General features: G+C 37.0%; 1 protein-coding gene across 5 annotated transcripts in view; it reads right to left on the bottom strand.

Moving 5' to 3' along the window:
- b3galt1b (UDP-Gal:betaGlcNAc beta 1,3-galactosyltransferase, polypeptide 1b) overlaps window positions 1-26,057 on the bottom strand; it is a 122,837-nt gene that overhangs the window by 26,911 nt on the left and 69,869 nt on the right. Inside the window, exon 3 of one of the 5 annotated variants that reach the window (XM_046844804.1) lies at window positions 20,987-21,066. The exons of 3 other annotated variants lie outside the window; for them this stretch is intronic. The gene's annotated coding sequence lies outside the window, so the exon portion shown is untranslated. Of the gene's footprint in view, window positions 1-14,198; window positions 14,294-20,986; window positions 21,067-26,057 lie in introns of all 5 variants that reach the window. One more of the 5 variants, XM_046844805.1, reaches the window with a different exon arrangement.

Raw genomic sequence — 26,057 nt, 5'->3', positions numbered from 1 at the left:
TTGCAGTCTAACAGTTCAGGAGGATGTGAACGCCTTTTTTGAGTGGCTCTGTAAAATGGTTCACATCACACAACAAAGCTTGATTTAAACCTAAAAGGATTATATTGTCAATAGCAAAATAGTCCACTTTAGAGCTCAGTAACACAAAGCTTTTCCAAACCCAAAAGTAAGGGGCTTGTGAGAGACATTTTATAAAGTGAAGAAAAAAAGAAAAGGGGAAAAAAAAAAAGGGGGGGGGGGGGGGGGGGTTGTTACTGGTGGCTTTTTACATATGAAATAGCAAACAGCATCACCGTTATGTTCTCACTCAAATATAGCACAAACATGACATTGCCAAAAATCTGTGGACACTTGATTAAGATTCATGTGTGCTTTTTGAATTTACAATTTGCTGTTATAATTACCTTCACTTATCTGGGAAGATTTGCAGTATAGTTGTGGAAAATTGTAATCATTCAGCCACAAGAATTCAAGTCAGGTGGCCTGGGGTGCTGCCAGTGTTACAGTTCCTCCCAAAGGTGCTTAATAGTGTTGAGTTTAGAGCTTTATAGAAGGCCGCTCAAGATCCTCCACTACAACCCAAGTAAACCGTATCTTCCTAGAGATGGCTTTGTGCACTGGGGCATTGTTATGATGGAACAGGTTGGGATATACCACTTCAAATGGGAGCTTAGGGGTTAAGGCGTGGGTCTTAAACCGGGGGTCCACAACCCCTAGGGGGTCCGCAGCGGTACTGTAGGGGGTCTGTTAATATTTTGAAGAAAACAACTTGCTATGTGATTTTAATTGCAAAATATATACATTTGTTAAGATGCATAAACAAGATTTGGAAAAAATATGAAAATATACAGACAATGATGTATATACACACACAACATAGTTCTAATTGTCTTAACATAACTAGTGTAATATGATTGGTTTCTATTAATATCAGTGTCTATGTTTGACACATTTTGTATTAGGGGGTCCCTGCCACGTCTCTATCGCCTAAGGGGTCATTGACTTGAAAAATGCTGAAGATCCCTGGGTTAAGGCTTCCAACTTTGTGGTAGCAGTTTCGTGAAGTACCACATATGGTTGAAAACATCTGCTGAACATATCACCAACAGTTACCTATCGCTGTAAACAAATGTCTTATGCAAAGTATTTGATTCTTGATTCAGCTGGATGCTCATAAGGATAAATTCTGCATCTGAGCTCATGGGGGTAAGAGATTGAAAGCTAGTATTTTAAATACAAGATAGCGGTGCAAAGCTTGCAACTGCACTTTGCCTTTGCTAAATTAGGAAACTCTGCCTCTTGCACAGCTAAAACTATTCCTGTACATTTCACCACTCAATTTGTCCAAGACTTAGGAAATGTAATAACACAGCTATACAATAACAACTAGTTTCAAGTTGTATTTAAACTTTTGTTTTTGGTTTTAAAAAATTACAGAAGCAGTTATGGAGATCTGTGCATCAATGCAGAATAATTTGTTCCCAATCCACTATTTTGCACCTAAGACCAAAAGACTACACTTGTATTCTCTCAGGTTGCTACACCTCAAAATAGCCCTGAGGCTGCATAGACCTTAAGCTAACCCCTGCTTATGTTCTCACTCATCTGTAATGCCCATTTTGTCCTCACCAGCTACTCATTCATACACATGACAATCAAAGCTTCCTTCATATTTTTTCTTCTGTTCTTCCTTCCTTATGTCTTTTAACTAAAGCGGTTTTCCTGAGAGGTGCCTGCAGGCAGAGTGACATTTATCCCCATCTTTGATTTATCTTCGCTACACCACTCTGATGGCCGTGTACTTAAAGTGTCAGAAATGCAGACCATCCATCTGTTTAAATGGGTGACCGGTACACAGATACACACATCAGGCTTTAAAGGACATGGTAACCTCAGTATGGCAGAGAAGGGCAGGCAAATCTTTTTCCTTTCCACAGATATGACCCTGGAAGCAACCAGATCGCTTCCATCTGTATGACACACCGGCAGTAATGACTATGCTACAGATGTGACACTCTTCTGACATGCACTGTATAGTTAAACGTGTATTTCAATAGAAACGATAAAGTACAGTTGTATGCAAGATATATTTATCATCATGTCGATAAAATATCTTTCATTACATTTGAATGTTGTAATCATGTCCTGAGACATGTGTCATTAGTTTAGGTTATTTTACTTCATTTCATGAGTGTAGATTACGTTACATTTACAGCATTTGGCAGATACCCTTATCCAGGACTTACAATGATCACATTTGTAAAACTGAGCAGGTGGTTTAAGGGCCAGTTTCCTTTTATTCAGTACTTTCAAATAGAAAGTCCATCCACTCTCTTATCGAAAGCGAACAAATCACACATTCCCATCATCGAATTACATTTCTTATTTTATTGAGTGAAATATATATTTTCTCTCTATGAAAAGTCTTAAAGTTGCTTACTTTCAATTAACAGTGAATGTTCGAAGTGTTTAAAAACACAGCCTAATGGATTACTGTGAAAAAAAACTTTAATTTAAACCCATGAGAAAGTTAATTTAAGAGCTCACTTATTCAGTTCAGCTGAAGGCTATCGCTCGTAACGGCCGATTGTTTCCATTAGTTTTTCCTGTTTTCATTTTCTTTTGTTTGAGCCACACATCTCTCACATGACACTCAATCTTCATCCATTCTCTAGTTTTCTGGCAGTTGTGCAGGTATTTACCTTCTGCCTGTGAAGTGATGTATTTAAGATATTACTAATCACCGAATCCTTTTTATGGTAAATTATGCACATGTATTATGTAATATGTAATAACTTATGATCGATGCTTCACTATAATATTTGATCATATCTGTCTACTATTTGGATTCTGATAGCTGGCCCTTGTAGTGAAGGACACATGCAAGACCTAAAGATACTGCTCAATTAGAAATGCCTTTGGGACGTCTTCCTTTCAAAATTCTTGCAAGTGAGCCTTAATGACGCTGGGCCTGAAGTGTACCTTAAATTATGATCATGGTAGAAATGTGCTTCGAAATATACAGTTTCAGTCACTATGCAATTGGCAGTGCCTTTAAAATCACTTCCTAACCTACGAATTTAGTTCACACAGGAATTGTTTGATTTGCTGCAAAAGGATGCAGAAGTATACATTAAAATGCACCTAATCTATGCATTAAATTCCATTTTTATGGAAAGTATAAACTTACTTCTTGAATATAATTATGAACCTACTGTAGGATTGCCTGAAACCATTTAAAGACAATAATTAATTAGTTTTCTCTGCCCTGTGTAATCACAATGGCTTTTTAAATTTCAGCATTGAATTATTAAACACTTTAAATCCTTCCTGCAAGAGTCAAGGGAGCTGCTGTTTGCATATCTCCTGCTTTCAAGTAGACAGTTTAAAGGAAACACTTTTCCACTCACCTTTTCCTCTACCTATCTTTCAGTTTTGTCATAATGGATGGAAAGGGAGAGCGAGAAACATTTCAATTAAAGAAACACTGGAGCTACAGGGCAGGAGAGGCAGCACCAAAATAAATAGCTCAAAACTCATAGGCAAACACTACACTTAAGCAGCACTCATCACAAATGCCAAATTATCATAAATCAGTGTTTGTGCTCAAGTGTAGTTTCATACAATTTGAACCACTTTTAATGAACAAATGACGGCCAGTCTTTTCTAAATGAAAATATGTGCTAAAGCTGCTCATGTCAACATTAATGATCCATTTTAGAGAGTCTCCGTGAGGAGAGAAACACATTTAGGCTTATTTTTTTTGGTGGTACAACAATATCCATTTGGAAATGAACTGAAAGAAAACGGGGATAGAGTCACCAAGATCAGGACAGACATTAAGGATTGAGAACATTAAGGAAGGAGAATTTGTAATTTGACACAGACTTGGGTGGATTTATGAATTTAAATCAATGAGCCATATGCATAGTAAATAAACAGTTTGCTGCTTACAATATAGAGTGGAATTGAAATAATAGAACTAAAATGAACTATAATACTATTATATAACCAGAACTACTTGGCGCTACATTTTTTACCAATAAAATCTTTCAAACACATTATGGCACAAAATTAGGCCTGGATGGAGACCGTGATCGTGTTGGTAAAAGTCAACGTAAAGTAGAGAACGCAAAACAAATGCAAAAATAATAACGATGGCGGATATTTTGTTAGAATTGGATTATTTACTAGGCTGTGTATGTTATGAAACTAAAACAAAATATAAAGTATTCATTTAAACTAAAAGAACAGCACATGTGCAGCTAGCTTACTAATTTGCAAGTTCCAGTTAACTAAACCGTATTAGCTCTCATATTGAATTCTCAAGTGGCATGTATACTACAGAAATTGATAAAGCTTTAATTAAAGCTTTGTACTTACTATTTAAAGCCAATAGCAAGCTTACTTCTATATTCTTAGGTAATATGCTTTACTTGGATGGCCAAAAGTGTATATGGCCTTCACATTTATGTGGTTCTTCCCCAATTGTTGCCACAAAGGTGGAAACTCAGAATTTCACACAATTGCAACTTGGAGACTCAAACCTTTACAAGCTTATTTGTCCAAGGAAATCTACACAGAATAATCTGTAATTAAAATGTAATATCTACAAGAGGTTTTGACACTCCTCTTACACAAATTATAAACTGAAATCAGTCATATCCTCATCTCCTTTTGGTCATTCAAATAAAGCACATAAATCCAGGTGGCTAATGGGTTCATGTTTATATCTTGTGATGCCAGAAGTGGGAAGATCACTCACTCACTCACCTCACTCGCCTATTTTGAGTCGGAAGTACTAGGCTAGGAAGTAAAGGCTGGGAGGGGAAAAAATTGGTGTCATCAGTACATGATGGTATCGCAAACCGCACATTTTCTACTTTGCCATTGAAATCACAAAACATTTGTATTATACTGTACTTACATTTTTTTCAATTACAGTAAAACCCTATTGTATGAGCAACTAATAGTACAAGCAACCTTACTCCCAAAGCACAAGCAAACCCACGCTGCCGGTTCCCTGCTTTTGGTGGAGGGGAAACTTCAGTCACTTAGTTGTTGACGTATCGACACTGTTGTCCAGTGCAGCAAAAAAACTTTTTTTAATGTTATATTTTTATTTCACCAGAAATCTTGAAAAATGTCTGCAAAAATTTTTTATGCAAAAATAAGCGATCGAATGAGGTCTCGAAACGGATTAAATCGCTTTTACATTCATTCTTATGGGGAAAATTTGCTCGAAAGTACGAGCAAAATGGACCTACAAGCAATTATCAAGAACGAATTATGCACGTTTTACTGTATTATCACTTTATAAAAGTGTAGAGCAGGGGTTCACCAACCTTTTTGAAACAGAGCTACTTCTTGAGTACTGATTAATGTGAAGGGCTACCAGTTTGATACACACAGTTTTCAGTTTGATCTGAAATAACATTTGCTCAATTTACCTTTTATTGTATGTTATTAATAATTAATTATATTTATCTATGTGAAGACACTGTTGATAATTATGAGAAATCATTAACACGATCAATGTTTTACCAAAGTAAGAAACAGCTATTTTAGAAAAGGCCCGCTGGCTACTCATGTGGTCCTTGCAGGCTACCTGGTGCTCGTGGGCACCATGTTGGTGACCCCTGGTGTAAAGAGTCCCGTGCTTAAACATTAAAACTCCGAAAGCACTTAATGCCTAACTAGATCCCAGACTTCAATTACAGTAATGATGTAATTAATTAATTTTCACACAGAGTGATCCCATCTATGCAACATATTCCCTAGAGCTCTCATATTTCCTGTCAAAAAAAATAAGACTGCACTGTGGGAACTGTTGGTCCAAGGTGAAGATCTTTTTTCTTTTTGAAAACATCAAGTGTGATACTCTCTTAAACTAGGCAAAGTCAAGGATTCAGCAGGAGAAAGTGTAATGGTAGACAATTACTTGAGCCAGTGCCACCATTTGGCGAGATAAGAATAATTACAGAGTACCATCTTAAAATGCCATTAATAGACAGAATGAAAGACAGCTAGCGAAAGATGAGATAGAATGAGGTGGGGATGATTGCACGCAAACAAGTCGAGATGTCATTGCAAATGAACACCATCTATTTTGCTTTGATATATAATTGGCACTAGAGACAGCTGCCAGAAGGAGTGTGTTTAAATGGAGACACTGAAGACACAGAGTCTGATCCAGTCTTTCTGCACTGTGATCGCTGTGACAACTAGAAACAACACTGTCCTGCTACATTTCATCTCTAACATGGTTTGGATATTTATCTGTGAGACAGTTCAATTGGGCTAGATAATTGTGTGTGTGGTTGGGGGGGGCAAGAGACAAAAGCAGAGGAAGTAGGATAGAGCCATTTATGAAGCATCAGTTTATTTAATTTTTAGGCTTTACAATGCACAGTTAAACAGCTCTGAGCCATCAAGTGTTACACTCAGCTCTGCTTTCTTCTGCGACCTGCTATGACCTAATGGTAATAACTACTGATGCAATTTTAGTAAACTGATAAAAACAAGTATGCGATATTTGCATTAATATACACGCTGTTGAAATAGAGTACATATGACTATAAAATAATAAGCTACTTTGAGCCTCCACCATCTGCAAATCCTCATGTGCCTGGAGATGTGTGAAAATTAGAATCGAAATGCCAAGCAAACATGAACTTATAACTTAGATTAGATTGAAAGAGGAAGCAAATCTAATTCAGCCCCGCTGCTTTCAGGCAAGTTTCAGTTTGTGGACGCATCGCTGCTTTTTCTTCTTGCTCGGGTGATGTGCGTCTCTACAGTATATGGCACAATATAACACCCAAACCTAATCCTAATAAGCAGCTCTGCTGTTAATAAAGATCAGAGACGAGGCAGATAGGAATGGCTGCATTCACAGACTGAGAATGATTTTTTTCTTTGCAAGAGGTTCCTGGACCCTTAAAACACGGATTTAGATTTGCTGCTATAGTCACAAAAGGTTGAATAAAAGTCAGTAAGTCTGTATTCCATTGTTGACTTAAATCCTAAAGGTAAAATTTATAATATATATATATATATATATATATATATATATATATATATATATATATATATATATATATATATATTTGAAAATGTAATACTTTTTTGCTGTTTTAACCTTTAACATTTACGCAAAAGTATGGCTTTTTGAGGAGCAATGTTGTGTGCAAGACCTGAGTACTGTAAAATCACAGAACTAATCCATTTTTATTTACTATATATTTGCTTATGCAGCAATGGACAGTAGAGGAATCATACATACATACACACACACTTACTTTCCGGACTATAAGCCGCTACTTTTTTACCACTCTTTGAACCCCACGGCTTAAACAATGAAGCGGTTAATTTATGGACTTTTCCTGGTTTTTTTCCGGTTTCAAGCCAAAAAAAAACCAGCCCCATAACATTAGACCAATGAAATTGCTGAACGGGTTCAGGTGAACCAATGAAACTCTTTATATTAAATCAGATGCGCTCCCACTGAATCAGGCCGCACCACATCATAAATATGGATGATGTTCCTCTGACGTTTGCCCTGCCACTCACTCGGATTGGCAACAGGAAATGCGAATCATTCGTCACGCTGAAAACAACCGGGCATGAAAAAAAAACACACTTCACCTGTGTTCTGAGCTGCACGGCATCGGGAGAAAAGCTTCACCGATGGTGATTTTTAAACGCACAACGATGCCAAAAGAAAAACTAAGAAATAGTTGTGAAAGGAAGGAGGAAGACAGTGAACAATTACTTTCTTGGTAGGCTACTGTTTAGATACAAGCCGTGTAACAGACACTGTCTTTCTTTAAAGCCTGTGTAAAGTTCATTAGTTTCAATGTAGACACTGGGCAGTGTGTTTGGGTTAATTGTCATACTGAAAGACCCAGCCACGTTTTATCTTTAATGTCCTTGCTGATGGAAGGAAGTTTTCACTCAAAATCTCACGATACATGGCCCCATTCATTCTTTCCGTTACACAGATCAGTCGTCCTGGTCCCTTTGCAGCATTATGTTTCCACCCTCATGCTTCACAGTAGGTATGGTGTTCTTTGGATGCAACTCGGCATTCTTTCTCCTCCAAACACGACAAGTTAAGTTTTTACCAAAAAGATCTATTTTGGTTTCATCTGACCATACGACATTCTCCCAATCCTCTTCTGGATCATCCAAATGCTCTCTAGCAGACTTCAGACGGGCCCGGATATGTACTGGCTAAAGCAGGGGGGGGGTCACTTCTGGCACTGCAGGATTTGAGTCTCTGCCGGCGTAGTGCGTTACTGATGGTAGCCTTTGTTATTATGGTCCCAGCTCTCTGCAGGTCATTCACTATGTCCCCCCTTGTGGTTCTGGGATTTTTGCTCACCGTTGTTGTGATCATTTTGACCCCACTGGGTGAGATCTTGCGTGGAGCCCCCAGATCGAAAGAGATTATCAGTGGTCTTGTATGTTTTCCATTTTTTATTAATTGCTCCCACAGTTGATTTCTTCACACCAAGCTGCTTACCTATTGCAGATTCAGGCTTCCCAGCCTGGTGCAGATCTACAATTTAGTGTTTGGTGTCCTTTGACAGCTCTTTGGTCTTGGCCATAGTGGAGATTGGAGTCTGACTGTTTGAGGTTGTGGACAGGTGTCTTTTATACTGATAATGAGTTCAAACAGGTGCCATTAATACAGGTAACAAGTGGAGGACAGAGGAGCAGAAGTTACAGATCGGTGAGAGCCAAAAATCTTGCTTTTTTGTAGGGAACTAAATACTTATTTTCCACCATAATTTGTGAATAAATTCTTTAAAAATCAGACAATGTGATTTTCGGGATTTTTTTTCCTTATTTTGTCTCTCATAGTTGAAGTTTACCTATGATGAAATTACATCTTTTTAAGTGGGAGAACTTGCATAATTAGTGGCTGACTAAATACTTTTTTGCCCCACTGTGTGTGTGTGTGTGTGTGTGTGTGTGTGTATATATATTTTTTTTTTTTAAATGAAGGTTTTTATTATTGAGGGAAAACAAAATCTAAAACTACATGGCCCTGTGTGAAAAAGTGTTTGCCCCCTAAACCTAATAACTGGTTGGGATAACTTGCAATGAGTCTGTTACAGCGCTATGGAGAAATTTTGGTCCACTCATCTATGCAGAATTGTAGTGATTCAGCCCCATTGGAGGGCTTTTGAGCATGAACCACCTTTTTAAGGTCATGTCACAGCATCAATAGGATTCAGGTTAGGGCTTTGACTAGGCCACTCCAATGTCTTCATTTTGTTTTTCTTCAGCCATTCAGATGTGGACTTGCTGGTGTGTTTTGGATTATTGTCCTGCTACAGAACCCAAGCTCGCTTCAGCTTGAGGTCATGAACAGATGGCCGGACAGTCTCCTTCAGGAATTTTTTGGTAAACAGCAGAATTTATGGTTCCATTTATCACAGCAGGTCTTCCAGGTCCTGAAACAGCAAAACAGCCCCAGACCATCACATTACCACTTTTGTCTCGTCATTTCACACAAAGACTCGTCTCAATTTTTCCAGAAAACATCTTGATGATCCCCAAGACTTTTGGGAAAATACTCTTTTTGTTCAGCAGTGGTTTTCATCTTGGCCTTTTTCACACAGGGCCATGTAGTTTTGGATTTTGTTTTCCCTCAATAATAAAAACCTTCATTTAAAAAACTGCATGTGTTCACTTGTTATCTTTTACTAATATTTAAATTAGTTTGTTGATCTGAAACATTAAAGTGTAACAAACATCATTTTCTTTTGGCTACTCCCATAGAAGTCGCCACAGCGGATCATCGGTCTCCATACCACCCTGTCCTCTACATCTGCCTCTTTCACCCCAACTACCTGCATGTCTTCCCTCACCACATCCATGAACCTCCTCTTTGGTCTTCCTCTTTTCCTCCTTCCTGGTGGCTTCATTATCATCATTCTTCTTCCAATATAACTCATGTCCCTCCTCTGCACATGTCCAAACCATCTCAATCTCCCTCCCTCACCTTGTCACCAAAACGTCCTACATGCGCTGTCCCTCTAATAAACTCATTTCTAATCCTGTCCATTGTCGTCACTCCCAACGAAAACCTTAACATCTTCAGCTCTGCTACCTCCAGCTCCGCCTCCTGTCTTTTACTCAATGCCACTGTCTCTAATCCATACAACATCGCAGGTCTCAACACAGTCCTATAAACTTTCCCTTTCATTCTTGCAGATACTCTATCACAAATCACTCCTGTCACTCTTCTCCATCCACTCCACCCTGCCTGCACTCTTTTCTTCACTTCTCTAACACACTCTCCATTACTTTGCACTGTTGACCCCAGGTACCTAAACTTAAAGTGTGACAAACATGCAAAAAAAAAAGAAAAAAAAAAAAGAAAGAAATCAGGAACACTTTCACACTACTCTCTGTAGGCAATGCAATATGTTTAGTCTCAGCACAGTGGTCAAATCATGAATATATCCCAAAATGTATTTTACATACAGTGAGGAAAATAAGTATTTGAACACCCTGCTATTTTGCAAGTTCTCCCACTTAGAAATCATGGAGGGGTCTGAAATTGTCATCGTAGGTGCATGTCCACTGTGAGAGACATAATCTAAAAAAAATATCCAGAAATCACAATGTATGATTTTTTAACTATTTATTTGTATGATACAGCTGCACATAAGTATTCGAACACCTGAGAAAGTCAATGTTAATATTTGGTACAGTAGCCTTTGTTTGCAATTACAGAGGTCAAACGTTTCCTGTAGTTTTTCACCAGGTTTGCACACACTGCAGGAGGGATTTTGGCCCATTCCTCCCCACAGATCTTCTCTAGATCAGTCAGGTTTCTGGCCTGTCGCTGAGAAACTTGGAGTTTGAGCTCCCTCCAAAGATTCTCTATTGGGTTTAGGTCTGGAGACTGGCTAGGCCACGCCAGAACCTTGATATGCTTCTTACAGAGCCACTCCTTGGTTATCCTGGCTGTGTGCTTCGTGTCATTGTCATGTTGGAAGACCCAGCCTCGACCCATCCTCAATGCTCTAACTGAGGGAAGGAGGTTGTTTCCCAAAATCTCGCAATACATGGCCCCGGTCATCCTCTCCTTAATACAGTGCAGTCGCCCTGTCCCATGTGCAGAAAAACACCCCAAAGATGATGCTACCACCCCATGCTTCACAGTAGGGATGGTGTTCTTGGATGGTACTCATCATTCTTCTTCCTCCAAACACGCTTTAGTGGAATTATGACCCAAAAGTTCTATTTTGGTCTCATCTGACCACATGACTTTCTCCCATGACTCCTCTGGATCATCCAAATGGTCATTGGCAAACTTAAGACGTGCCTGGACATGTGCTGGTTTAAGCAGGGGAACCTTCCTTGCCATGCATGATTTCAAACCATGACGCCTTAGTGTATTACCAACAGTAACCTTGGAAACGGTGGTCCCAGCTCTTTTCAGGTCATTGACCAGCTCCTCCTGTAGTTCTGGGCTGATTTCACCTTCCTTAGGATCATTGAGACCCTACGAGGTGAGATCTTGCATGGAGCCCCAGTCCGAGGGAGATTGACAGTCATGTTTAGCTTCTTCCATTTTCTAATGATTGCTCCAACAGTGGACCTTTTTCACCAAGCTGCTTGGCAATTTCCTGTAGCCCTTTCCAGCCTTGTGGAGGTGTCAAATTTTGTCTCTAGTGTCTTTGGACAGCTCTTTGGTCTTGGCCATGTTAGTAGTTGGATTCTTACTGATTGTTTGGGGTGGACAGGTGTCTTTATGCAGCTAACGACCTCAAACAGGTGCATCTAATTTAGGATAATAAATGTAGTGGAGGTGGACATTTTAAAGGCAGACTAACAGGTCTTTAAGGGGCAGAATTCTAGCTGATAGACAGGTGTTCAAATACTTATTTGCAGCTGTATCATACAAATAAACAGTTTAAAAATCATATATTGTGATTTCTGGATTTTTGTTTTTCAGATTATGTCACTCACAGTGGACAGGCACCTACGATTTCAATTGCAGACCCCTCCATGATTTCTAAGTGGAAGAACTTGCAAAATAGCAGGGTGTTCAAATACTTATTTTCCTCACTGTACTTTTAAACCATCAAACTAAAGTGCTAAATCAGACCTTACTGCTAATAACTGTTATAAATGAAGGGCTGAAAAGGGGTCATACTGTCACACATTGGGTGCTCGAGGTTAGAAAATTGTTAATCGCAATCCCTATTTTTTTTTTTTTAGAATTTGCTCATTGCACACAATGTCCCTAATGATGTAAATAGTAAATTATTGCACTCTAGACCCACCCTTAACCCTAACCAACTGGTTGCTTAGCAACACAGCACAAATAGCACAAATTATGCTAATTAGACAAGTTATTCCTACCATGCTTTATGGCTAGAATATTTGCATTGTTAGTTTTATAGATTAACCATACTGGGTACATTGAAAAGACAGAATGTAAATCAGAATTTGTTTACAGAAAAATAATTTACACTTTTGGGTTAATTCGCATTTTGCACAAAATTTATTTTAGAGAAAAGTATTATTCTTAGTAACATTAATGTAGTAAGATATTTGGATATAATTTAAATAAAAATATAGGCATGGCCTAGCTTGTGCAATTTCTATTTACCATGTAAAAAAAAAAGCAGGCTAAACAATTATCATCGAAAAAACTTAATGAGCATTTCAACGTTCTTCCATAATTATGTCTTTAATGGCTACTTTTTTCATAAAAAAAAAACCAAAACATTATTAAAACAGTGATTACTTTCTACTACTTTGACAGATCTAGTAATACATTGTAAACAAAGTAAAGGACACTGGAAAAGCCTAGGTGGGGCATCCATCAATTCATTTTCTATACAGCTTATTCAACATGGTAGCAAAAGAACCTGGGAATTCAGGGTGCAAGTGGGGAAACAACTGGACATTGTGCAAACCCATTGGAGAGTAAAACTGCTGATACTAGACTCTAAATTGTCGTTCAGCCTACAACGACTGCCACTGGACTAGGCTGAAAATCTAAAAACATGCACACTATATTTACCCAGGCCAGAGAAGATATATTAGACCCTCAACCTTGGAGAAGTGGGGCAAATGTTTCCTCCCTTTTCTAGTATCTACATCTTCACAAAAACAGACACATTATTGTGACTTCCAGTATCTACAATTGCTGGCTTGACCATGATCATAGTGTCTCATCGGAGCTAAGCATAATGCCTGCTAAATTCTGTGTGAAAACCTAAAGTTTTTTCCTTCAGCTGCTCTGAGATTATTTAAAAATCATAATTACAGAGTGAATAGTCTTGAAATAACTGACAACTAGCTATGCGAGAAAAAACAACGAAAACAATGCCGACGCCTCAGCATCCTTATAGCAAGTTATTCTAATTGTAAAATCTCATGAGAACTGTATGTTGGCATGTGTATTTTATATACTGTGTAACATAACCTTTCACCTCATTTATAGTCAACTAGGAAAGAAAGAAGCCGATATAAAGCTATGCAAACAATTACAGTAAATGTACAATTTGTCTAGCATAAATCTGCTACTCTGCACACATGTAATGAGTGCCTGGAAGCTTCACACTTGGCCTTGGCATATCCCTTGCTACCTCTCCTCGTAATGTCCTCTTGCTTCCCCTCCTCCACAGTAATTCTTCAATGCTGCTCCCATGTTTTTTTTCTTCTTTTTCTCTGCATCAAATTTTTTTCTCTCCCTTTTGCCTCCCCCATCACCCTCTTTGCCTCTGTACCTGTCTCTAATTCGCTCTCTTTCAGTCTCATCTGAAGCAGGTAGTCATTAGCACTGAGCAGATGGTGCAAGTGCTGATTGCTATCCGAGTGTGTCTTCAGCTAGCACAGCCCTGCAGCAATGTGGCCTCCATACATTCAACAGAACGTGCTTAACAACCACAGCTCAGCTGAACATCACCCACTAAACTACTGTTCACTGAATTAATTTGTTCATTGCTGTAGAGTTGCCTCCACAGATCAGGTCATTAAGGCTGCTTATAGTAGGCTGTGTGATATTGATTAATTAGAGTTAAATATTTTGTCAGACACGCAAAGAGGTATATTTATGTGCCTTTTAATTCGGTGCACATTTATATCTAAAACATATCCTGCAGATTGGTTTACATTAAGCACTAAATATAAATAAAATTTGAAAAAAAAAAACTTCATACCTTTAAACCTGTGACTACTCGGCACATTGAGGGTTTAGCATGACAGGAACCGTATATTCCTTTATGAGGATCTGCTACGTCATGCTGGTGTTTGACTGTAATGGATAAAGCAGAAGTGTCAAATGGATGAGTAATTGAAAAAATTTACTGAGGCAGAGATGATCCTCTGCTGTTCTCCTTCTAGCTTCTTTACCTCATCCCAAGTGAATTGGTTTTAATAAGCCTAACCCTCAAACTGATTTTCTACACATTCTTTTTTCCTTTCAAGTAAGATTGCAAACTGCTTTCAGTTCAGTAAAAAGTCCTCCGCTGAGTTGCTATATATACACACACACTAATATACAGCACTCCCACGTCTACAAGTCAATAAAACCAGGCTTTAGCAGGAGGTCATGTGAAATTCCATTTCGTATAAAACAACGCCGTGTTGTAGTAAGTATAATTCCAGATAATGAAATCAGCAGGAGGAAGCGATTCATTTGTTTGGAATTGAAAAGAGGTTTAATATTCACTGCTACACTGCTTCCTGTTAAGCAGCAACATAGGCAGATTCCTACTGCAACAATCACATACACCTCTAGGTACTGTACAGGTAACCAGCAACATGGTTTCATTGTTCTGCTGGCACAAAGAGGATAAAAGTTCACCAACATTAAATACATCTCAATAAGTCCTTGAAACAAAATATTACATGTAGTATTTAATGCATTTAAATAATTTACAACAAGGCACTGTGGAAATCTGACTGGTCGTGAAGAATTTAATTAATTTTATATAACAATACAACTAGGTGCGATTTTTATTTTTTTAATTGAATGCCATTCTAAAGTTAGTTATTCAGGGAGTTAGAAGATACTACACAAACTGTACAGCTTTAAAATGTTACAATTTTCTGTGAAGAGATGTTTATGAAATAAATCTTCAAGGACAGAGCTTTAACAACCAAAGGTGTTGAAATATATTAACACAGGAAGGTGTCAGAACCCTTTCACAACCTGCATTTGTCTTACTAATTTCAAGAGAGAGGGGGAAATAAGGCTGGCGACAAAATGACTGTTTAAAGCTGTTTTAAATGATAACAGAAACTAATTTGTTTTGTGAAGGTTCAACCTTTACCATTAAATATAACTATAAACGGATAAAATGTACCGCATGCTGTTCATAACCAATGTTGGCAAATACTGTTACTAAGAAAATAATCAGCTCCCTAGTGGAAACAGTTCATCAAACCACCCTGTCAATGAGAATTCTTTATCAGTGTGCTTCTGGGAACTGTTTTTTCCCCCCAAAGAAATGAATTAGTGCCATGATTACATGTGCATCACAAAACTAGGAGCTTTTTATTCTGCCCCCAAGAGAATAAATTTTTTATTTTTTTTTTGGTGTGTGAAAGACGTTACTATTGTCTCTTGTACATTCTGGTCAATGCCTTAAGGTTATCAGCTATGAATAAAAAGCGCATCTAATCAGATGTGTGATTACAATAAAGTCCCGATTCCAAACATTACATTTTACTCACCGGCACACGGAACGATCTCTAACCTGCGAGACAAGACACCCTCTCGAGACGAGTAATAAGATCTAAAGACAATGGTGAAAGTTTGTGAGGCAGAACTGCATGGCTTCATTATGCGTGTAGAATGCATGCGGAATGCTGAACGGTGTAGAGAGCGGTCTCTGATATAGTGCTGCCATTCAACGTGTACCATTAGCATAATCAAGAGAATATCTGAGGTGGAAGTGGTTGAAGAAATGTAGAATTGTTAGCCAGCATTACATCCATTAGGCTGCATCAGAAGCTGTGTGGGTTTTTATTCAGGTACCTCTATTGAAGCAAATAAGAAACTTACAGACAGCACTAGTGCAATTTTTTTATATCTGAGTGACATTCTTTATTAGTGTATATGGATTTCAGTAAAGGGGTAGTGAGATGAGAACCAAAAAACAAATTAAAATACCAATAAAACATAAAAATGGTAAGAGTTGAAAGGTTTTTAATTTGCAAGATTTAAAAGTCTGCGATTTCATCGCTCTCATCTAATCTCTAGCCAGGCAGTATAACCATTCAGACCCCAGATGCTACAGTAACAATGGAGTTAAAAGATCTGCTGAATATATTACATACTGATACTGTAATAGGTGCATTAAAATACAGCAAAGAAAATAGTTCTGAACCATACAAAAGGAAATGTGTGGCATCAGACAATTTCATCTATCAAAATTTAGTGCTAGTGATGATTCAATTTTCAAATACCCACATCCAAATACTTCCACTTTGAGAAAGAACATAATAATGACTTTTTTGGTGAAATTAACAAAGCAGGATTCTACTCGAGAATAAATTGTTCTTTCTGCGCTGATCACAATTAGCACAATGAGTGTTTCGCATCGACTCCTTACTAATGTGATGCATTATTGTATAACAAAACATTGACATGCTTTCTTATGCCATAGATGATCGCTTTTAACATAGATGATTTTAGATGCATGTTAACGGTTACATTTAATGTACAAGTAAAAAAAAATTTATAGCTTTTTTATAGTGTAAAACAGGTCTAAGCATATCATACCTTAAAACACATTAAACCAATAGAAAAAACAAGCAGATGAGGGATAAAACCTATATCATTTTACATTGTGCTTATTTCAGCCCTGAACACACAGCATTTCATAACTTTTTGGGTAAGTCTGAAAATCTCTTACCAACCTGTATGTTTACATAATTTGCACATTTCTCACATTTTGTCAATATGATAAATGACAAAAAACCTACTGCAAAAAAATACATTTATTATTAAATTATTTACTCTGTCCTACAGTAAACAGCAGCACATTTTTAACATCATACGCTGCATTTTCACTCTTGGCCATTTCTGCAGGTCTGAGAGATGTTTTATTATTCATTCATGATGGTAAAGATTTGGACTTAACAAGGGCAAAAGATACTCATTGTTCAGGAAAGTGCAGTTTAGCCCCTAGTGCTAACTGTGCACCATCATTTTCCAAAGCTCTCAGCTGCAGCTGTAATGCAGATCATTATGCAGAAGACCGCTTTATTTTCATCTCATTATCAGTGTCTGCAGTGCCATAGACCTGTGCCTGGCTTAAGATGATTACCTCTTTCTCTCTTCAACACACACACACACGCACCCTATATTAAAGACACGAGTCCCTCTGCTCTCTTGGGAACTTGGTGATTACAGTGCAGCACAGAGGTATACAGAAATCACAAACTGTACAAACACAGCCACATGCAATAATCAACATGAGAAGTGATGTACTGCAATACAAAGCAATACATTGTTTTTCTAGTGATTAACAGTGATGTAATGTCAGCAACTGCATTACATAAAAATTTACTTCTGTGTTTTCCCTTTTTTTTTAAAATATCCAACAATGTTGGTGAGAAAAAAAAACGTATCTAAATACAGATAAAATATCAAAAACAAAGATAGAAAATCAAAGATATTTTATCGTACACAGTCTGCTCCAAAAGTATTGAGACATCAAGGCCAATTTTGTTTTTGCTATATACTGTAGATCAGGGGTGACCAATATGTTGATCGCAAAAGCTAGTGTGGGTAGATCGCATGACATTTAAAAAAAAAAAAAAACTATATTTATGCATTTTTATAGTAGGTAGATCATTTTGACTTGGTCATTTTTATAAGTAGCTCGCATGCTAAAAAAGTGTGTGCACCCCTGCTGATGAGACAATAAGATCAGTAGATAAAAAGGAGCCAAGCATTTCCATTATTCTGTTGATCAAAAATATCAGAATCTATGCATCTGCTGTTAAAATAGATAAACCACCATAAAGATCAGAGAACTGTCAATAGTATAAAGCAAATCATTTCGAAACTGGGGAAAAATAGGATAAAAAAAATCTGTAATGTCCTTTAAAAAAGGAAAGCAACAATTTGTCAGCTTGACACACAAGTGATATGCATCTGGATATTAACTGTTATTTATAAAAACCTGTAAAAATCTGTTCCAATACATTGGCATACCAAAATTTTTTATTATTATATATTTTTTCTTTTACCAAAAACAAAGATTTGGGGTTTTTAATCTTTGCATTGCATCTTGATGTAATATCCCAAAAATAAAGGTTATAATTCTAAAATCATTTCTAATACATATTTTAATCCCAAGCAAACAAAAACAAACAAAAAAAACCCCTTGCCATTCCTAAACTTTAAGAGGACTGTCCATGCCAGAGAGATGATTCAATCTGTGTAAATGATCCATTTTTGCATGCTCATATTGCATAACGACTTACATTAGTTAGTGACACTTGTTTTAATTTTTTGTAGGATGCAATCTAATATAGCATGACTATACTCAATTAAACAAATAGAATAAGGCTAATTGGCTGCTATGGTCCAGAAATGTCAGACTCTCCTATTCTATCAAAACCATCTAGAGATGTCAGGGGACCACAAGATACTGTCTAGGGACATGTCTAGATAAGCCTATAGTACTGTGGTTAGTCACATGACCACAAAATTAGATTACTATGCATTATACAAGATTAGATTAGCATGCACTCTAGTATATATACACGTTTGTCTATGGTAATGAAAAGAACGCTTTTAACTAGTAAAATCTAAATAAAGCCACAAATTACAATAATGTAACCACAAAGCAGAGGGCACTCAGAAAACATCTCAGAAATTATCAATATATATGATTGTTCTGAGGCTTTTTTGGTCATTGCAGCAACCCTGTAAAACAAACTCAAAGTAATTCATAGTCAGAGTTGTTGTAATCATGTTAGCATGTTCTGCATACACATCATATACAACCGCCTATATTCAACATTATCTATGCCAAAGAAATGTCCAGAGACCTGCTCTCAAAACTTTACATTAAGCCATACACAAAGAATGAACACAGACCGTAACTACATTTTAATGCCATCAAAACATCTAGCCTATAATGAAATCAGGCACATACCTAAATCACAAGTGCATCACAAATCCCACCTGGTGAACCATTATTCTAAAAAGACAAGATTCTGAGTTCTGTACAAGTTGTATGCTCATAATCCTTATGTAATATTGAGAACGCAACAAGAACGGCAGCAGGTCATTAAATCCTCTGAAACCATAAAGATCCACCCCCTTTGCGTCTTATTTAGTTCAAAGAACGGAGTTCAGTGTGAACGATTGAACTCTCACTGAATGTGCATTCCTTGCCTTTTACAACCATCAGAGTAATCTATGAGAATCTCATGTAAGACACTAAACCTGTATGCCATTTTCTTCACAAATCTTGCAATCCATAGTTCATATAAATTAAAAGCCATCAGCATAGGGTAAAAATACTATCAGTAATTGTTTTGCATATTTTGTCTTTATATTGACACAATGGTCTACAGCAAAGTCAGAATTGCAGCAGTTCTTGAAACAGCTAAAGGAATAGACAATGTTTTGATTGTTATGTGCGATATTCTGTGTCTGATATGTCGGGTTTATGAAGCCGATACAGCCCATTCTAACATGTCGACACTCATTGCTTTGTCAAACCATTTCAGCTATAGACACAGAAATAAGCTTAATTACATTTATTCTGAATGCATACATAATACATCCGAATGTTCATACAAAATTGATCAGACTGGAAAACTCCAATTCCCTTAGTAGGCATTTTAAAATGAGCTTTAAATCCAGGGCGGGGAAAACATTGGCATTTTGGTTCACATTATATCTAGTATGTGCACTTCAGAAAGGCAGAAATCCTATAAAGTAGCAACTGCTTTTCGAAGTGCACCAACACAATTACAAAAACAGCACATTTCTCCCTAAAGTCTTCCAACCGTTTCTCTTTTTTTATAATATAGTCAAAATAAAGAAGTTAAAAGCACTTCTAGAGGATGTCAGGAGTGAATGTGTAAAATCAAATAGCATTTCTCATATTCATACACCGATCATTCATTTTATGCAGGCAAAGCAATAAAAGAAATAATACAAACAAGTTTAACAACATTGCCAGGAATTAGTGAAAATGACTAAATCTGATCTGCTGTGAAGAGAGTGATTATGTAATATGGTAGCACCGAACGTGATTATTAAATTGTGCCATGGCATGAGTCACTATATGTGATAAGATTGTAACAGCTCTTGTGTATGTAATCAGAATTTACACAATGGCTGCAACCCACCGTAAATATATACATGTATTATGTATTTCTCACAAATTTATGATGAAGGATGTTTAGTCTAAAAATGTAAGGTTCTGAGTCAGCCATTACATAGACTGATCACTTAATTTTCATTTGGAGATTATTAAAGTTGCTTCTATACATACATTTTTTTTTAAAAGAAGGCAATATAATTCTACTTGTATTAATTAAGACACAAACTTCATAGACTCATGAAACTCATTCACCTCTGCTTGACAAACAATACAGATATTTTGAAAGAGCCATATGTGGCCATTTGTTGGCCATTCCACACCTGCCATCCTCAGCCAAAAATAGCTATTAGCATTAAGTTAGAGTGAAGATAGATTAGAGAGGAAATGGTTGATAAAATGCCACAGGCGTATTTAATAAAGTTTCGACATCTGCTCATGTAACTGCTGCTGCTTCGCTATGGTCTCAATGGGAATACTACAACGATAGGAAACCACATTGAGAAACATGCCATCAGCTGCTGACACACATGTGGACCAGCCTCCATGCTGAGAAATCCTACACAGAGTACTTAGACACTAGGATATGCATTACTGTGTAACCCATATTCTAGTCAGAATGCAAACAGTGAAGCAGGCAAGATACCCACCACCTGGAGAGCTTCATCCTCGAACAGCTTATAACGCTAGCTGGATGAGAGCACACAGACACCTTTCCCCAAATCAGTAGCTGGAAGAAAAAAGTAGTGTGAAAAGTGTTCAAGGTTTTGTTGGAAGAGTTCTGCACTGAGAAGACATTCATAAATGAAAATAGAGGATAAAAAAAAGACAGAGAAGTGGGGCATTACAAAATATGAATTCTTCATGCAATAGTACAATAAATATAAAGCAAATTTAGAACTTTAAGAATTGTTCATTTATAACATGATCTACTCCAAAGTGCAGAATAGGTTACATAGATTCAGAATTTATCAAAGAGTATAAAGAAAAGGTGGTGGCTTTTGGTCCTGATTCCTGAATTACCACTTAATCATTTATTGCAACATTTCTTCCTGTGTATTCCTATATTATGAAAAACATATATACACCAATCAGTTGAATTATTTCCTACAGTATGCTATGCTAGCAGAAAGTCTGTTTGGCCCTCGCTTTAACAACCATGCCTTGCTTTTGGTCTCCTTTGATACAAAAGAAAATAAATAAATAAATAAATAAATAAATAAATAAATAAATAAATAAATAAATAAATAAATAAATAAAATTGCCACCCTTGCTTGAACTTGCATACAAGCACGTTGTAAGCAAAAATGTAAGCGTGTACCAGCCACCTTTAAGTTGCCAGCATTTATGTTTTGTGGATCAAGAGAACTGATTTGGCTCAGTGGACCTATAACAATCACAAAAAACACTTAACTGCTCTGTTTTTTTTTTTAAGCAAGTGCATCATTAATTTATTCACAATTAGGAATGCTTCAAAGTTTAGTTTCATAATTACAGACATTAAACACTTAAGGCTTTGAAGGATCTGAAGGAATCGTGAATATTGTGTATCAGCTCAAATCATTTTTACAAAGAGTTAGAGTTAAAACACCCTGTAATTTTTAAACTGATCAAATATCTGTCTTGCATGAGAAACACATGGTATAATGTAGGAGTAGCTTGGTCATTAATGGAGTATCAGCTTACTATCCATCAGTTCCAATGTTATTATCAGTATGAAGTATATGATAAATTATCAAAATGAATCAAGTTTAAAAAAAAATAAATAAATAAATAAATAAATAAATAAAACAAATACCACATGAAATTATTTTACTTGCCTGTCAACTAGTCAAGATTTTAAAAATGCATTTCTATACACATTTGCTTTTTTGAACACCAAGATAGAAAAATGGCAGTTAAACACCACCACATTTATCAGGCATCACATAGCAAAACATCATTCTTTTCTCTTTAGCTATTTCAAACATGCAGCTTTTCTGCTAGAACACATTTCTTAATATAGAGTGTCTAAGCAAGCACGATTAGTGAAACGTTTGTCATATGTTTGGACTTTTTTTGTCACACTGTTGGAATATTCCTGGTAAGGAAAGCAACTTGAAATTAGATGTCTTCATCCTAATGTGATGTATTTGTTTTGTATAGAATTTTCTGCAGCATTTTCACTTATCAAACCAATTTATTTCACTGAAGAAATCTATAAAATCAGCAGCGGCTGCCAAACTGCTGACGCAGATCTCCTTGCGAGTGAATGTATTTTCAACTTCAGACACCAGTAAAATAGGGGGTACTACAAGTGCACTTTACTGCAGGATTTCAACAGCTGAGCCACATCCGAAACTATCCAAGATCAGTGATGAAACTAGAAAGATATGGTTTGGTTCAGAGAGTCTAAGTAAGGATACAGATACACAAAAGTGCACGATTCTGTTAAGCTCAGTTGATTGTATATCCAAGACATCTTTAAAGATTCTAAATGATGTCTTGGATATACAAAGATTTACGCATTAGCTAATGAGCACTTATTTCTTCTAGATCAGCTAGATTTATCTTCCTGATCACAATAAATTGCTTTATAGTTTACTGTTAATTGAACAAATCATTTGTGTTAAAAAAATATATATACACATCGTATAGACTGAATGTCGAAAAAGATTCTGGGATTAAGGGGGTGGCTTAATATGACCATGTGTGCAAGACTATCATAAAATTGATTGTAGTATCATTTCCAAATGGAAAATACTATATAAATCATGTTTCATTTTGGGTTCCCTCCATGGAAGGATTAAGCCTTTTGTGGAACTGCAATACAATTCAGACTGTATGCAGCCCCACACTCAATTCAATTCAAATTTATTCGTACAGGGATTTTAACAATAGCTTTTGTCACAAAGAAGCTTTACAGAAATCCAGATGTAGATCCACATCCCTAATGAGAAAGCTAGAGATGACAAGAAGGAAAAGAAAGGCAAAATATGGCAAAGAAAAAAGTAACTGAGCTGAAATGAAGAAACCATGAGGGGAATCAGGTTTAAGAGAGAACCCATGCACTTGGGTAACAGTCGGTAGTGGAATTATAAAGAATCACGTTATTTGTAGAAGAAAAAAAACAATACTTAGTGATACTAATACTCAAGAAGAGAGCATGAGCAAAGGACAACTAAAACACTTACAGCAGTAGTTTCTAGGGTACAAAATCTACACTTTCCTGGTGAAATTAGTCACTAAGGTAAGGATACGAGTTTTGTAGTTTTTGAGTTCAAATCTTCACAGTATTTTTTGTAATCCCTATTAATTGCCAGGGAACATGTGAAACATCACCTTAAACATTTGCACCTGTATGTCAAAGCTTTAATCATATATTGACATGTTAAAGTATTTGCAATAAATTACATGTAAGACTACATGGAGATCAGCCAAAATAATTAGTAAATAGTGGCAGAGCATGACACTTGTTTTGTTCATTATATTAAAATGCAATCAAATAATCAGACATGGAGCTGATCGGTATCTGCACATTGCTCTCACCTGGGGTACAAGCTTGTTTCGTTCTCTATTGCGACTTTATAACCTCCCTCGCTGAAGTAACATGCTCACATGCGTTTTCATACAACCGCTTCGCTGATAATATTCGACGCATTTTCTCTTTTCCTCCCCTCATGTTTCGACTCGTATCTCAGCGTGCCTGGCAGACATCTCGTCATGGATGGTAGCTCAACCCCTGAAACCACATCCCAGTGTGACTGAGCTGCACAGCATTTCCCTAGAGATGCACCCCTATGTCAGGATCTTGTACACTCCCAGTACAACTTTACTATAAAACCAACGTACAATGTACACAACCCATTATTGGCTCAGGACAACAAACTCCTTATACTTCTAAATTGGCTTGTTTATTAATGCATTATTTAAAACATCACGAGGATCTCGACATTTCGCTCCATGTGGAACTCTTTTGCTTGTTCAGTCCATTTTCACCTCAAGGTTGGACTACAGCTTAAACCCAACAGCTGTGGATATTTCAGAAGCAAGTTATCAATCTTGGGCTGGTACAGCAGATGTTAAAGTGGGTACATCCGCAGGAGTTGTGTCCGTACCCAGAAGTGTTGGGGAAAATTTTGGCAAGACATAGGTAGACTTCTTTCCAAGTGCTAAATCAACAAATTGACAAAGCACCCTGGATGAGGACAGGCCTCACTAATCATTTTATGCCCCCCCCCAAAACAATATAAAGAAGAACCCATGGGGAAGAGTACTCTTTATTCTGTTTAATATTGTGCTGCTGCTACCTGATTAGCATGCACGTTCTACAGATTGCACAAACTTAACCTCACACCTCCCTTATTAATCAGAATATGCAGAAGATCCCAAATGAATTTATTAACAGTTGGCCATCCGACAGTGCACAGGCTCTGAACAGATTGCACATGTCCAGCCGGAGATCCACTAAAGAATGACCAACATGCCTAATTTGATACGCACCATGTCCATTATTTTATCATTTTTACATGAATGATAAAGCCCTTATCCAAGAGTATATTTTTGAACCAGGCATAAAAATAAAAAATAGACCTATTGTACTGAGATGAGGTTCAGCCTTAAGGGCATATGACAAAGGTTGGAAAGTGGATGATAGAGAATGATCTGTGCATTATATCAGTGTTGTTAGGGCAGCTGTCATCTCTGAACAGCTTTCAGGGTCGTCCTAAGGTGAGCCCTGTCGCTAATAACATTGTCAGCATACATTATCCAGGTGGATAACATTGCCCCTGATGGTTAAAAGCTGTAAATCAGAAGTAAGTAATAATGTTTCTATGAAAGACGGCTGTTTAATGGCAGTCTTTAAACTGGAAAATGTCATCTGTCATTAAGAGATGTCGCTGGAAGATTTCTGTATGCGTGCACACGGTATCCAGCTGATTTACACATCCTCGGTATAAATCAGCTACTTCAAACATAAATACAAACAGTTACAAACATAGCTAGTGTTTTTACGGCACTTTCGTGAACCACATACACGATTTGCACCCACCATTTTTAGTACACGCTTTTTCCTGATAAGAATCTTTGATGATCCAGAGCCTAAAAACTGGGCATAAAGCAGGAATGTACTGTAGGTTAATTATTGCATATACCATGCTATCCAATTAAAGAGTGAAAAGAGCCAAAATGGTTCATAATTATGAGATGCCCCCTCTGGATGATAAATTCCTATAGTTAGAGATCATGGACAAAGCAAATATGCAATATTAGGGATAAGAAGCAAACTCTAATAAAGCTGCTTCAGTCTGCTTCTTTCACAGTTTAATGTTTCAGAGTACTAGACTACTTTGTCCCTGTTGTATGTATCATAGCTCATTTAATCCATTACGAATGCATTATTTTGTGAGTAATGCAGAGTTGGCAAAATCATTTAAAATACAAGCTGTACATTTATACCAATAAACAAAAACTCAGTGTGTTTGTCAAATTCGATTCTTTTAGCTTCATTGACAGAGTATATGTCCTCATTTCCCTCATACAATCTCTCCTACCCCCAAAACCCCATATTCAAATGCTTTCGAAAGAGAACCTAAAGCATCTGTTGATGTACATTTCTCTCTACAATTAGGCAGTTTCTTTTCATGTGAGCAAATACCAAAATACAGTAGGTATATGAGTATTGTCGAATCATTCTCCTGTATTATTCCTTCCTACATTTCAGTTTAATGATGCGGCACT

Source organism: Silurus meridionalis, chromosome 3 (assembly GCF_014805685.1).
Source record: "Silurus meridionalis isolate SWU-2019-XX chromosome 3, ASM1480568v1, whole genome shotgun sequence".
Taxonomy (NCBI): Eukaryota; Metazoa; Chordata; class Actinopteri; order Siluriformes; family Siluridae; genus Silurus; species Silurus meridionalis.
This window is presented reverse-complemented; position numbering and strand designations above follow the sequence as displayed.